Raw genomic sequence first — 14,390 nt, forward strand, 5'->3', positions numbered from 1 at the left:
AGACAGTTCTCTTCCTTCCCTATGCCACTTGTTCCTGTTGCCACATCAATCTTCTGCAATGCTTTTTGAGCAAATGCAGCCATCTGTGGGGCAACACTGTAAGACAGATCAGTAAAATCAGGGGTGCTAAAAATAAATTTTCCAGGAAAAAAAAATAAATTGGCGAGACAGTTGAGCTGGAAAACATAGGAGCATGGTGAATCTTCCAACAAAGGGTGTTCTTCAGAACAAGATGAAAGAAAGATCAAGGACACAAATGTGTGGGTCAAAAGGGGAAGGTCTGAGGACAGGTTTTTCCCTAAAAATGATGGGCTGGAGACCAGATGATGACAAACCCGCAGGAAACATGAAATAACCTATACAAAAATAGAGTTTGACTTTGCCAATTTTATGTTGAAGATGATGGTTGAATATTCAGATAAAAGATTTCAAAGGGAGTCTCGGATGTGGGATCAGAGACATGGAAACATTTACTCATCATATTTGATACTCTTCCAATATGAGTTTGAAGAAAAGACCACCAACACATGAAATTCTGGCCTAAGGTGCTGATTTTACACTACCATATGAGACAGCAGTGTTTCATATGTAAATATTGAAATTACACTCAGGCCAGCAGTCCAGAAAAGCAGAGATAATGAGAAGGATATATAAAATTGAGATGAGGTTGTCTATCTCAAACCCTTCTCTCCATTTCTTACCACCAAAAAGAAAAGCACTTTTCTTCCTCAGCCCTTTCCGCTCACCTCTCTTCCTGTTGATATGATTTTTAGCCTTCCATGTTTGAAGCATGTTGTGTGTGCTTATGCCTCCTTAGAACATACCAGATGCTTTGCTCAGAGGGCAGTATTTTTGTATTGTGATGTACTTTGTACTTTTCTGCCAGCAACTGAATTAAATACCTACAAAGGTTAAATCCTAGATGTTCTTCAGAAAGTGTTTTGGAAAGACAGGCTAGTTTGCATTCTCAAATCTTGTACGCCTCACCAAATGCAGCACACATAAGGTATTTCCTCTCGACTCAAGAGTTTGAGCAGCCCCTACTTTTCCTTAATACCTCTCATCCTGTTCTATAATAATAAGCTAGCAAGCAAGAAAACAAATGTATCTGCCTGTCATACCAAAATAAACAACTGCCAGTTTTGGTGTACAGCTTGTGCAGAAAAGAGTTTCTTTCTTCCCTATGCTTAGTGTATTTTGTTAATTGATTATTTTGAATACTTCTGATGAAAAGCACCTACTTGGCTGCAGGCTCTCTGCTGCCAAGATCTCAGGAGGATGGCTGGCTGGAGGTTTGTTTTGTCCCTTATCTGCTTCAAGGAGAAATCATCTCACCACCACAGTGACTACTCAATGTCCCAGTGCAGAATTTTAAAACACCTGGGCTCTGTTCCTCTCCTATTCTCCAGCATTAGCCAAGAGATTTCAGAGCATTTGTACTGATTTTCTGAATCCCACTGGACATTTAGAAAGTAGTACATTACTGTGCTGCTTTGCTGGCTGGTTTTTGCTTTATTGGTAGCTGTACATTTGAATTGGTAAAATGGTTTGCTGTTGCTATTCCAAAATGTGTTCACTATCCTACCATGCTATTCTATATCCTAATCTTTTTGTTTCTGTCTTCATTTTCTTTCCCTCACCCACCTCCATTCTTGTCTTCTTCTCATTTTATGAGCGAATTCCCTTTCTCTAATTTCCTTTTTCTGTATCAAATCCCATACATAACAAAGTGTTCAAGATTTTACTCCCCCAGTTGCTGTATGTAATAAACTTCTGTATATCTTATCCATCTGAACAATTGTACCACTTACACGCCCTAAGTGACAAGTACATGTTTGCAGTACTGGAGCCTGAACAACTCACCTAGCCACTGGCTTTTACAAGCAAAGAGGAAACTACCGTGGTTTGTACACAACATGCCAAAATTCCAGTATAATCTCATTGGTGTTACCCTTATTTTTCCACTTCCCCTCCCTGTTTGTTGTAACTGCCTATTCTGTCATTTCAGATTAAGTATCTCACCATGGAATGACTTGTATTTACTTTTAATTTGATGTACTGGAAGTAGCTCTATTGACTTAAACGGAACCATGCACATAAATAAAGGTAAGTATACGTGCAAGCCTTTAACTGATGGTACATTGCAAATCCCACAGGAAAAGCATGGTACACTTTATTCATTTTACCGTCTTTGTGCATGTTAAATGCAGCCTGGGTGATTAATAACTTTTTCCAGAGTAAGTTTTCAGGTTTCATACCAGCTTAACGGAAGAACCACTCGTCATAAGCACAGGATCAGCTCTAGTTCCACAGCATTCTTAGATGAGACAGTATGAATGATTAACTAGGAATAAAAAAAAGCACACGATTTAAACCCAATGTAATAATAATGTAGGCAGAGAATTCTGAAACATGCCAGAGGAGATTTGGAATTGGGCCAGAAGTGGAGGTCAGGAGCAGCAAGCCAGCTGTGGGAGAGGGCGGCAGCTACGACAGGGTTGCAGAGGGAGGGAATCCCGTGGAAGACGGCATGAAGGTCGGTAGTCAAAGGAGACGGAGAGCCCGATCTCAGGGACGGGTGAGCGATATAGGTCAGCCGGAGGCAGCCCAGAGCTGCGGCTGCCGGACGCCGGCGCCCAAGAAGCCCGGGGCTGACCGCAGCTAAATGCAGAACAGGACCATGCCACGAAGGAAAAGCGGGGGGCTTGTGGGCAAGTTCTGAGGCGGCTTCTGTTTCAAATGGCAAGGGGGCGGGGGGGGGGGGGGGGGGCGGAAAAAAGGTAAATCTGTATCTTACAGCACGGGAACAGGGTTTTGTCATTTTGGCAAGTGAATCAGAGCTCAGCAGCACGACCCTATCGAAACGCCCCGATAATTCATTCTTCGCCTCGCAATTTTCCATTTCCATGGGTGGGAAGTCCACGGAATTGTACATGCATATAACGATGTACCTTGTGCTGCTGCTGCTGCTGCAGCAGGCAGCGCTGCGGCGTCCCCCGCCACGGGGGCAGAGACACCGCACCCACCCCGCCGGCTCCGAGCGTCCCCTGCACCGCGCCGGGGGCGGCAGGGAGCGGGTGCCCCGGGAGGCGCCCCCGGCTCCACCGCGGGGTCCGCAGCGCTCCCGCCCGCCGGGGCCGCCCTGCCGGGGGCGGGCGAGGGGCGGCACCGCCGTGCGCGTTGACCACAGCGCGGCGCGGAAACCGACGGCCCGGGCGCCGCCTCCCCCGCGGGCAGCCCCGGCCCCGGTCCCGGCCCCGCGTCGCCCCGCCCCGACCCGGCCGGGCGGTGCCGCCCCCTCCGTTCCTCACTCACACACACACAGACACACACACACACACACACACAGACACACAGAGACACACATAGGGAGGCGCTTCCTGCGCGGCGCCGGGCTCGGGCGAGCGGAGCAGCGCCGCTTCCTCCCGCCGACTCACAGGTATGGGGGGTGGGTCCGCGGCGGGGCGGGGGGCGCCGAGGGGCCCGGCGGTGGCGGCGTCCCCCGGCTCGGGCCTCTGCCGGCGGCCGCCGCCCTGAGCGTGGCGGCGGGTGAGGGGTGGAGCGGAACGTCCGAGCCGGAGCCGCCTCTGGGCGGGAGCCCGAGCCCGGCGGGGAGAGGGCCCGGGAGCGTCCTGGGGGCCGGGGGGAAGTCGGCGGCGTCCCCCGCTGCTCTTCACATTGCTGGAGGGTGAAGTCATCGTCCATTGTCTCCCCCCGGGCGGGGCGAGCGGCCCGTGGCGGAGGAGGGGGGCACGGCCGGCCCCCAGGGCTGGGGGAGCCCCGGGTGGGCCCCGCTCGGCCCCGGCGCGGCGGACGCGGTGTGCGGGGAGGAGCTGCCGCCCTCCGCCGGCTTGGGTGGGCCGCGGGGGCCCCTCGGCCGGCGCCGCGTTTCGCCGCCCGGCAGCGGCAAGGGGCCGGGGGCCTGGGAGCTCCGGCACTGGAACTTGCGGGGCACCAGGACACCTGGCACAGGGAGAGGAGCTCGAGCAGCTCCAGGGCCTCCAACGCACCCCGGGGGCACCGTTCACACCCTCCCTCCTGAGAGTTTCTAGTTGACCCCTCTGTGGTCTGTTGCCCACCCTGGATCCGGTGGTCGGAGGAGTGGAGGAGTTTGCAGGGATATACTGCATCTCGGCTGTGAAGGCGGTGGGGGACAGGCAGTGGGAATAGCCCGCGTCCTGCCGAGTGTTTTCCTTGCACAGGTCCTTCTGCAAAGCTGGGAGTTTTCCACCTGGCAGTTTGCTATACACACGCAGCAGCTACTGCAGGCGCACGTTCGAAAGATAGGGAAGAATTGGTAACAAACTGTGTGAAAAGCCAGCGTGCATGTAAGTGAGCTGAAGAGGTGATGGCTGGCGAAGGGAAGGCGTCCTTCTGCCTTTCTCCTGCTCCAGTACTGCCTCTTGACAGAAAGAAGTGGGGCTTTGCCAGAGGGGTAGTAGTGAAATGGAGTTATGGGAATATGCCAAAGGGTCAGTAGTAGAATTCTGTTAGTGCTGAGCAGAGAAATCAAAATCTGAAGCTTTCATGCCCTTGTGGTTGCTTATTGCATATGTGCCTGTGTTTCTCCACGAGGAGCACAACAAATCTTGTTTCTGTTGAAATACTGTAGTTTGCATTAGGACTGATTAGTGCTTTATCTCAGCCACCATCAGGGATAACATTATTTTATTAAGTGCAGTTTGGGGAAATGCATCTTGCAGGGTTTAATTCTGGAGACAAAACTAAACATAGATTCATTTTTTAAAATGAATTTTCCTTTTCAGTGTTTTTTTAATAATTAATATTTTTTTCAGTCAAAGAACCATATTTCAGTATCCTATTAGTTCTTATTAAATTCACTGGAAAATAAAGTTTCTGATTTCAGGTCAGACTGAAGTAAAATTATGAATTGCCCAGCTAACAGAATTCACTCAAATGCTTAGAAATGATGGCTGTGTAACGTTACTTAGCAGTTTACAAAATCTGGCACTTACTTAACTGTAAACATTTAAATGCTTGTACTTCAAGCTTTCAGAAAGCTGAGAAAGCGCTTTTTTATTTTTAATTGTGTGTGAACTCAGCCTCTTTGTCCAGAAAATGAAAGTTTCAGTTTTGCACAATGATTATAATGCTAATCTTGAAAACGAGTTCAGTAAAAGGCTTACATATGTGTAACTCTTCTGTGTGCGTATTTCTTGAAGTATGCCAGTTTCAACTGTGTTTTATACAATTCAGCATTTAAATTGAATTCAAGCTGTTATGTTTATGTTGTCAGCTATTTTTGAGTTTGTGGACATCAGATCATCATTTCTAAAAGGAGTTTAAGTGTGGTTTTCTTCTCTCTCCTTCAACTTAAGTGTATCAGACAAATGACACATTCCTTATGCAGAGCAATCATCAGGTTTTGATGAATTGTACTAGCTGAGGCTCAGGAGGAAAGAAGATGCTTGACAGATGTATTTGTTTACCTTAGTAGAGAGTACAAATACTGGTCGCCATTAGTAAATGAATCATTAAAACTCACTTAGCTATGGGATTCCCAGTTAACATTAATAGACACATTAGGAAAATTTGTTTCACGTAAATATTATCAACCTGTGAAAGAACATAAGCCCTTGAATTCTTTTGGCAGTTAGGTAGAGTCTTTTGTGCTGGAAAATATATGGTATATGCTTTCCCCCCCTTCATATTCTTAATTAACAGCATTTAGCTACTATTCCCCTTGAGAAGAACTTCAGACTGAATTTGTTCAATGAGTAGGTGATTCTCCCTAACTAATACAGTATGTAGGGTTTTCTCCCCCGTTTCCTGGCCCTCTTTGATCCATGCTTAGTCTTTTTAAAGTATTCCTTAAAAGACAGAACACACACACCACCCCTCTTCCTTCCCTGATGACAATGTAGGATTGCCTTAATCTTTTCATAGGACTTCTGAATCTTGGTTTGGAAGCACTAAGAAAGATCTTTGAGCTCTGAAGTACGGCTATATCACTGTCCTCTGATGGCCTTTAGCCAAGCTTGTGGTCTCCATTAGGGGGTCAGTTTACTCTGGCCGTGGTCAGACATCCATATTAGCTTTGTGATTTGTTTTCTGAATTGTACGTAAACATCATGTACTGGCCTAGCAGAATAAATTTTAATACCTGAATTAAACGAGTTGATGGATACATGTCTCAGGTTCTACTCTTACTGTGATTTGTGGTTTGTAGCTGAGATGTGAGTCAGTCTGATTCTTTCTGAGGGTCAGCGAAAGCTCATTGAATGATTAGTAGAAGTATTGATTTTAACACTGGCTAATCCATAAAGAAGTTGATTTCAGATTTTTGTCTTGTGTTTATCTTAGCTCTGTTTCCATTGTGCTTTCTGTGTTAACGAATGGAAGATGTGTAGCTGAATGAATCAGTGTACCCAATACAGCTTCAAGACACTGGGACTGGTGTTGGATCTTACTGCTAAAGGCATGTGAATTGCACCTGGAAGTAGACTTCTACCAAGAAGGTAAAAAGTTACATCGAGTCTTAGGGAACTGATTGTTTTTATAAGTGGCGCAATGTACCATTTTTTTCCCCAGTAGGAATAATATGGAAGAAGCTGTATCAGTACCTCTTAAAACAGTTTGGCAGGTTTTTTTATGCTTCTATTTTTCACAAGAGGAGACTTTCTTTTATTTCTGAGTCTCTGAAGTGAAAGTTCTATTCTTGTTTTATTTTAATTTTAGTTCATTTCAAGTAGTTTGTATTTAAAATCATCAATTAAATCATCTTTAAGGAAAAATGTATGCCTTTGTGAGTTTTATATAGATTACACATCAGATACTGTTGTGCTCTACTTTAATCCTGAAACTTACAAGTAGAATTCAAAGTAGAATTACACTCTTCCCCCTTAAGTATTCACTTCAGGGATTACTTCAGCAGATTTCTTCAGATGCTTTCTAAAATTCATTTCTTGATGCATTATAATAATAAATAGGTATTTAGTCTGTTGCTGATATTTATGGATTTCTTCCAGACTTCTGTAAAGTAATGTTCACCTCATTATCACAGTAATGTTTTAATGTACTTTCTGTAAGTTTATTTGTTAGTTGATGGAAAGAGACTTTGCAGAAGAGATTTCACTCATCTGCGTCATAAGGTGGCTCAGTCTTTTCATCAGTGATCTTGATTGTTTCATGTACATTTCTGGCAGTTCTCAAGCACTTCATAACAGTGTTTTACCTTGGTTTTGGTTGCTGGTTCTTCTCTGGCATGGCTTGCTTATTTTTTCTGGTTTTTTTTCCTCTTAGTAGAAGTACTGACTCAAGGATCCAAACCAAAGCAGTAGGTATCTAGGAAGAGCCAAAAATGTTGTGTGGGACTAGAATATTACAGAGCTCTACAAGAAGTTTTCTTCCTGTTGTAAGCATGTCTTAGGCCAGCTTTAGAATGGTCTTTGAGCTCTCAAAGTAGAATTTGTAGAAGGAAGAAAGGCTCCACAGGTGAGCTGTGAGATGTCATTTGTGATACCACCCTTAGGTGGCAAGTGAGACAGGCTTTGAGTGTCTGTTTTGCTTTACCTTCATTGATGTTGTGGCATACTTACTAGAAGAATTAACCATACCGTGGGGCTTATCCATGGAAAAAAAAAAGTGGGAGTACTTTCATTTTAGACTACTTTTTTTTGTAATGGGAAGATTACTGTTGGCTTTTCTACTCTTAAGCCAAACACTAATTACAATTGTTAAGACGAGGATAGTTTATTGCCTTTTTATCCTTTTTTTTTTTTTTTTTTTTTTTTGAAAGGTGAGTTTCCAAAGATTGACTTTGCATCTAGACATACTGCCCCAGTCTGGAAAGTTGATATAAAAGTTATTTTAACCTAAATGCAAAATGACCTAATGAAATGAGCTTAAAGTTTCATATATACAGGTGTTTCCTCAGGCATTAAAACTTCCTCTCTTTAGAGGCCAGCATATCCCCTAGTGATGTCTTCAGCGAGACATTTAAAGGGTATCTTGCAGAAATAAATGTTTGTACCAATTTAGTTTGGTATAGTCACTTGGTTTTGCTTCCTAAATAGAGCACAACTCTATTAATGCAAGTATCCTGTTATTGTTCAGCACAAACTGTCATTGTCCATGTCTATAGACTATGTCAGTTCTGTTCTGCTTCCATTTATAGTTGAGACAAATTACTGTTAAACAAACGTTTTTCCATAGGTCCTTTAGTTGCTCCCGTAAGGCAGATTAGAGCTTACTCTAAATTGGAGCTCCTGGCTGTCCCCTTCTGTTGTTCCATTTAGTGGATGAAGAACTGCTTCAGCAAGAGGACTAAATCTAGGGAAATTGTATGCAGTAAGAATCATGTTGTTTTGTTCTCATTGTGTTTCACTGATGCTGCATATCCTTAATAAATAAAATTACCACTTTTAAATTTCTTGGTTAATGATCTGATTTTTCACATAAAACCAAACTTTGTGAGCCACATCAAATAATCAAGTTCTATTTTTATCCTAAAATGCTTAATTTGTTAGACCATTTTGTGCATTGTGTACAACTTATGGTGAGACAAATTTACCTCACACATATTTTCAAGAAATGCTTTTTAGGGAGTGCAAAGTGGTCTTTGCACCTTGGGGGATCTTCTGGACAGTGGAGGTTCAGGTGGGATTGCAGGTTTCAGTTGAGCCATGGGGCTTTGGCAGTGCTGCCTGGCTAGTGTTCTGGATATGATGGCACCACAGCACTAGTGCTGCTGTGCCTTGTTTTTATTTTTAAGTATTTTTACAAAATAACCTTGTTAACTGCTCTTAGACAAATAAGAGTCTTTCTTAGCACCATAACAGTTGCATTCCAGAGGAAAATACTATTGGTGTTGCTATGCCTAAATGCGTCATTCATCTGTTTCCTTTGCTAAAAGTACATGGTGCTCAGTACTTACTGTATATTTCTGTGAAGCTGGACAAGGGGAGGGATGTTTTGGCAGATCTTCTGCAGTATCGTCATTCAGAACTCAATCTCAGGAAGAAACATTTATACTTTTTTTTAGGAAATGGAAGGCTTTTATTTTGTGTAAATTAGATAGCTGAGCAGTGCTTTAGGCTTTTTATGACCTGAAATTTGGGGCCATATGCCAAGCCCATATTTAGTGTTGCAGCTCTTCCTTGTATCAAGATCTAATAGGAGTTCCCCAGTCAATGTTTTAGTGAGCATTAATTAACATCTGTACAGGAACTGTATACAGTAAGTGACAGTGCTGACAGAGAGTGGTTGTTGCAACATACTGTTTGGCTTTTCTCCTTCATATTGAAATGCATTATGTAAGGAACTTCCAGGTGTCCCTCAGACTTCTGATAGAGGAAGATCATTTGGATGGGAATAAATAGTAATTGTAGTTAAATCATCCTGCTGGCAAAGACGAAGCCTGATAAGAAACATTTTCTTCTGGTCAGTCATTGGGAAGTATCTTACTCTGAGTCTGCCTTTCATGTTTCCGTAATAAGCAATCTAATACATTGATCAATGCAAAAAAATGTCTCTGGAAGGTAGAGTGTGTTCAAGGTTACTTTATTTTTAGATTGTGTACTGGAAAAATAACTTTAATCAAAGTGTTCCCCACTGGGTGTCATGATGGAGGAGCTCTGAATTTGTGTTCTACTATACTATTAAGTCAAATATAAACAGAATAAAGCCTTTTAAATTAACTTTTTTTTTTCCTGAGTTGAAGACCTTGCTTCAGGTCACTGAGACAAGCAGCTACCTTTTCACTTTCATTTTACCTGTGAAGCTGTATCTGATACTTACTTTTTGTTTGAATTTGCTTTTATCAAAAGAAGAAGTTAAGCTTTCCTTTTTATGGTACTGCTAAAAATGTCTTGGGGTACCAGAAGCCCTTTTACTCATGGTCAGAGATAGAGGTATCAAACTTCTGGCTCCTTTTTAAGCAAAGGAAATGATAGTGCTTATAGTCTGTGATTCCAGGCTGATGCTTTACTGAAGTGTAAGATTTTACAGTTAGTGTAAGTCTTATCTGTGGGACAACATAGAGGAGAAACCTAAAAAGCTGTTGTGCATGCTGCTCTTCCTTTCACATCACCATGGTTTTAATCCATCTGCATTTTGACTGAAAGGTTTTGGTGCCTAATGATCAAAAGTATTTTCCTCCTAAAGTTCCTATATGACTAGTTTGAGGTTTTTTTGATCTCCTCTCTTCCTTCAACTTCCTATTTCCTATTGCATTTTCTTGCCTTTATGTGCCTGTGTGCATTGTTTGGACTTTGTGGTGGTTGTGCATAGCTGCAGAAAAGTAGACTGCCTTCTGTGACCTGACACCAGGCAGAAATTCAGCCAGGGCAAGAATAGAAGAGAGCCTGTAAACTCAGCACAGGAGTCCTGAGTCTTTCCATTATTAACAATTAAAGATGATTCCAAGATAAATTAGGTAATGGATTAACTAACTCATGAAAAGAGAACAAGGATAAACAAAGAGATATATCCTGCTTTGCAAGAATTTAGATGATTAGGATTACATGCTGCCTGCATGTCTGGGAAAGGAAGAACAAACTTCCCTGTTTTCAGTGTTTAATTTTCTTAGTAGATAAGGTATATGTTGTGACAGATTAATTCAACAGCAGAAGATAAGTTTAAGCTTTGCAGGAGGTGTTTTTACTGGGGAATGGGTTAAGAAATAGAAGCATCCTGTTTAGTCCTGCTCAGCAATGTTACAGCTTTTGCTTCAAAACAGTAAGCAGTGAAAATGGTTTCTTCCTACCTCCTACACCCTGTCCTAATCAGCATAATATCTTGGCTGGATCTAGACCAAGAACTGTTGATTGAGTAAAATATGAAGACAGTGACATGGTTTTGTTTCATTGTTCCTTTTTTCTGTTTTGTTTCTGAGGTGTGAGATATTGCTGTTTTTTTTAATAGGGCTATACAGTCATACAATTTTTCTTATCTCAAAGGTCATACAATATTACCTTTCTGTTTTAAGGGTAACAAATAATCTGTAAGTCACAGTTGCAACCTAAATTGTCTTTCACAAGCTGTGGGGATCTTTTCACTGTATGCTTTTTAAAGCCACTTTATGGAGAATTGCATATGCACAATTAATATAAAGCCACAATGCACTGCATTTGTGGGATGGATTTTCATATTATTATTTTCTGTAAGTTTGCTTTTGTTTCTCTCTGGTGGATGAAAATAAAAATAATAAAAAATATTGGTAATAAAAAATACTTGATATGGTTGGTATTTCTCATGAAATGGTGAAAATGCACCTCTAAGTATGCAGACTAATAGTTTTATTGTGCTAAAAATCATTCAGTGAGAGAATAAATTAGAATCCTGAAAGGAAGGAGCTTCCAGTTGGCAGGACAGTGAACAGAAATGCAACACTTCATGGGAAGCCTTGGGTAGATGGATGCTTTTGTCTGTAAAAACGCAGTGTGGGAATGAAGCTCTCTGTAAAATACAGTTCTTTTGAAGTTAGAACTATTCACCTTTGAAGTTCATCCCTGAAATAGGGATGAACAGTGTTACTATAGATTAGTATCTGGATGTGGGTGATTTTGGAGTATTAGGTGATGAAGTCTTATTTTGGTGGTCTGATTTTCTTTCAAAAAAAGGGAGTTTATTAGATTTAACTTCATTATCACAAGTCTCAGGTCATAAAAACAGTTGACTGGAGTACAGCTTTGTGTATGTATTATTGAAGTCATTACCTACTTGCAGTAGCTTTAACTTACCTAATGTACATTTTGCAAAACAGTGCATTTTGTAGGTGAAGAATGGATCAGGTTTTCATTGTGTACAGAATGCAAGAACACTATTGTAAAGACATAGAAAACAGCTTTAGGATGCTGGTAGTTTAAATGTTTCTCCGAAACCATGATAATGAGTGGACTAGAAATACTAGAAAGGGCAAGGTATGGCTTCTGCAGCAATTACATGACTGGTTTGCCCAGGCTTTGAAATGTGAAGGACTGCACATATGAACGAAAAGTGAAACTGATTCTGCCACTGCATGCAATTAATTGTAACTTTAAGGTTTCAGGTAAAATTCTCAAATGTTAAGAAAGGCCAGAATTAAAGTTGAAGAAGCAACCATAGCTAGATTATCATTTGTGCCTACCTTTATTAAGTTACTGTTCTTAATTATACAGCTGTGCTTTTTCCCCCTGCAGAAGCATTCTTCAGAATACAGTTGCTCGCTCTACTGGGGTATCCATCTACTTTGGGCAGAAATAAATGTAGTCTCTAGGGCAGTTCTTTCCATTGAATAAGAGATATAATGCAAATAGAGCAAAAAAAGATTTTTATCTTGTCTGAAATAGGCATCTGAATCTTGGCTGTTTTTGTTTGGGGTAGGGATGTGTGTATACTATTGATACTGAAGGTATCTTTGAACATATTTACTGTGTAACATGCCCAAGAACTTACTTTCATTTAGGCTATCTCACATCAGGCACCTGAGGTGGTAAATAAATTAATACTTAATCATATTCTAATATTGTATCTGTTAATATATGTGCATCATGCTACTTCAGTGGAATGAGTATGGTTTTGACTATTTCAGTAATATTAATCTAACACGGTGGTGCTCTGCAATGACTTATGAGGAAATCAATTTCTTCTTTCAATGTAGCATTATGCAGTAGTTATTTATTTGTTTATTTAATATGTTTTATGGGAAGTGCAGTGAGTAAAAACGAACAAAATCCTGACCAGTGACCTGATAAGTGTGTACCAGGCAAAGACATTATTTGGTGGTGGGGGGAAAGGGATAGAAGCCATGCAGTTAAACTGTCATAACTTACTTCAGCAATCATTTCCAAATGCAGCTTCATCAAGGAAAGAGAATTAAATTAATGTAGTTTGTGTGTTGTTTTGTATCCATTAAAAATAATAACTGCAGTCATATCAGGAGGCTTGGAAGCTGCAAACTAGGCAGACTGGTGCTGTTTTGAGCTAGTAGTATCTAATAATACTGTGTTATGCTTTATAGGGATTGACCTGAGACAGTATGATCCACGTGCTTGTGTAGAGTGTTTTATGTCTGTCTTTGGACTGTAGGGGAAGGCTTGCTTTGACAGTACAAGCTGGTTTTTTTTTTTGTCACCAGCAATGTAACATTTATTTTCTGCATCATTAAGAGTGTTTTATGCAAATCCTGTTTATATTTAGCCAGTAAAGATTTTTGTTAGGATGATACCGTAGCAGATCTAAAATCACATCCTTTTCAATACCTAATCTGATGTCTTTACTTTTTCTCTCCCGTGACTGAGATGCCTTTCCTCTAAGTTTCCTGTTCAACTACTCTGTAGAATCTTTCTTGCTTTTTTTGACTTGTTTTCATCTAGTGTTTGTGATCAGCCAGTCCATTCTGTCTCTCATACATAATCTCTTATTACTTGTGCTAAAGTTCATAGATTACTCCCCCAAACAACACTGTTAGTTTCCTCACTCTGCAATCCCTATTTTTTTCTTACATATTTCTCTTTAGCATGCTCTGATGGAGTTGCTGTTCAGCCTTCCAGTTTTGGTGCAGGTTTCGGTCGCCTTTCTGGCAGCCATCACTTTTGACTTGTTGGAATTGCAGCACGGTTTAGGTTGAAATCCCACCCCTTCCACATTTGGTTGAAGTTTCTTCTACATTGCTGCCACTTATTAGTTGGATGTTGGAAAAGATAAGTCAGCTTCCTACTTTTATTTTCTGGTACTTTGATTGAGGCATATTGTTCACCTGGAAGTGAAAGGAAAATTCTCTTCAGTTCCAGGCTGGATCAAGTTTAGTAGAGATATTAGCAGATAAAATATGTGCTTTTTGTTGAAGACTGGGTATCTTTTTCTCACATTCCTGAAAATTTGCAAGCATGGATATATTCACATTGCTGGAAGGGTGATAAAATGTACATCCAAGTTACACAGGCCAGAATTCAAATTCCAGCTTCAAAGTGTGCTAGTGCTAAACATTTCCAGAGAAAACACTGTAAGTTTGTGATTTATTTTCTCTTCTAGGATAATTTTCTCCATTAGATTGTTGTGGTTTTTTGAGCTGTGGTGTTTTCATGTTAATGTCTTAAGTACTCTGGTTGAAATAAGAGTTCTGAAGAAGATTCTAGTATATAACTTTCAAACCGATTTGCTTGAGAAGATTCAAAGCAGGTTGGAAAATAGGATGCTAGAGTGGGAAGTGTCAGGCAGTCATAATAATAACTAGCCTTTCTTTTAACAAGAAAATACTGTGTTTTGAAGTAAATTACTTGCTAAACTGTAAAAATGAGGTGACACAGTGCATTTAACTTATGACTTTTTCTGCTTTCAATAGCATAGTTATATTTTTCCAATTGGACTTAATCTGACTGTGTGCTTACATTCTCCTCCCCCATAACATCTGCTGTTTAACCATGAGGTGCTATATCCATCTTTGCTTT

The 14,390-nt window shown here is 41.2% G+C and overlaps 1 protein-coding gene across 2 annotated transcripts in view; it reads left to right on the forward strand.

The window, feature by feature from the left end:
• The first annotated feature begins 3,304 nt into the window (after positions 1–3,304).
• RNF19A (ring finger protein 19A, RBR E3 ubiquitin protein ligase) overlaps positions 3,305–14,390 on the forward strand; it is a 58,027-nt gene continuing 46,941 nt past the window's right edge. The window contains exons 1-2 of one of the 2 annotated variants that reach the window (XM_014257619.2): positions 3,305–3,439; positions 6,325–6,479. The gene's annotated coding sequence lies outside the window, so the exon portion shown is untranslated. The remainder of the gene's footprint in view (positions 3,440–6,324; positions 6,480–14,390) is intronic. The other variant, XM_005516987.3, reaches the window with a different exon arrangement.

The sequence above is a fragment of the Pseudopodoces humilis genome, chromosome 1 (assembly GCF_049639895.1).
Source record: "Pseudopodoces humilis isolate 2021_Gansu_Grassland_sample_001 chromosome 1, ASM4963989v1, whole genome shotgun sequence".
NCBI lineage: Eukaryota > Metazoa > Chordata > Aves > Passeriformes > Paridae > Pseudopodoces > Pseudopodoces humilis.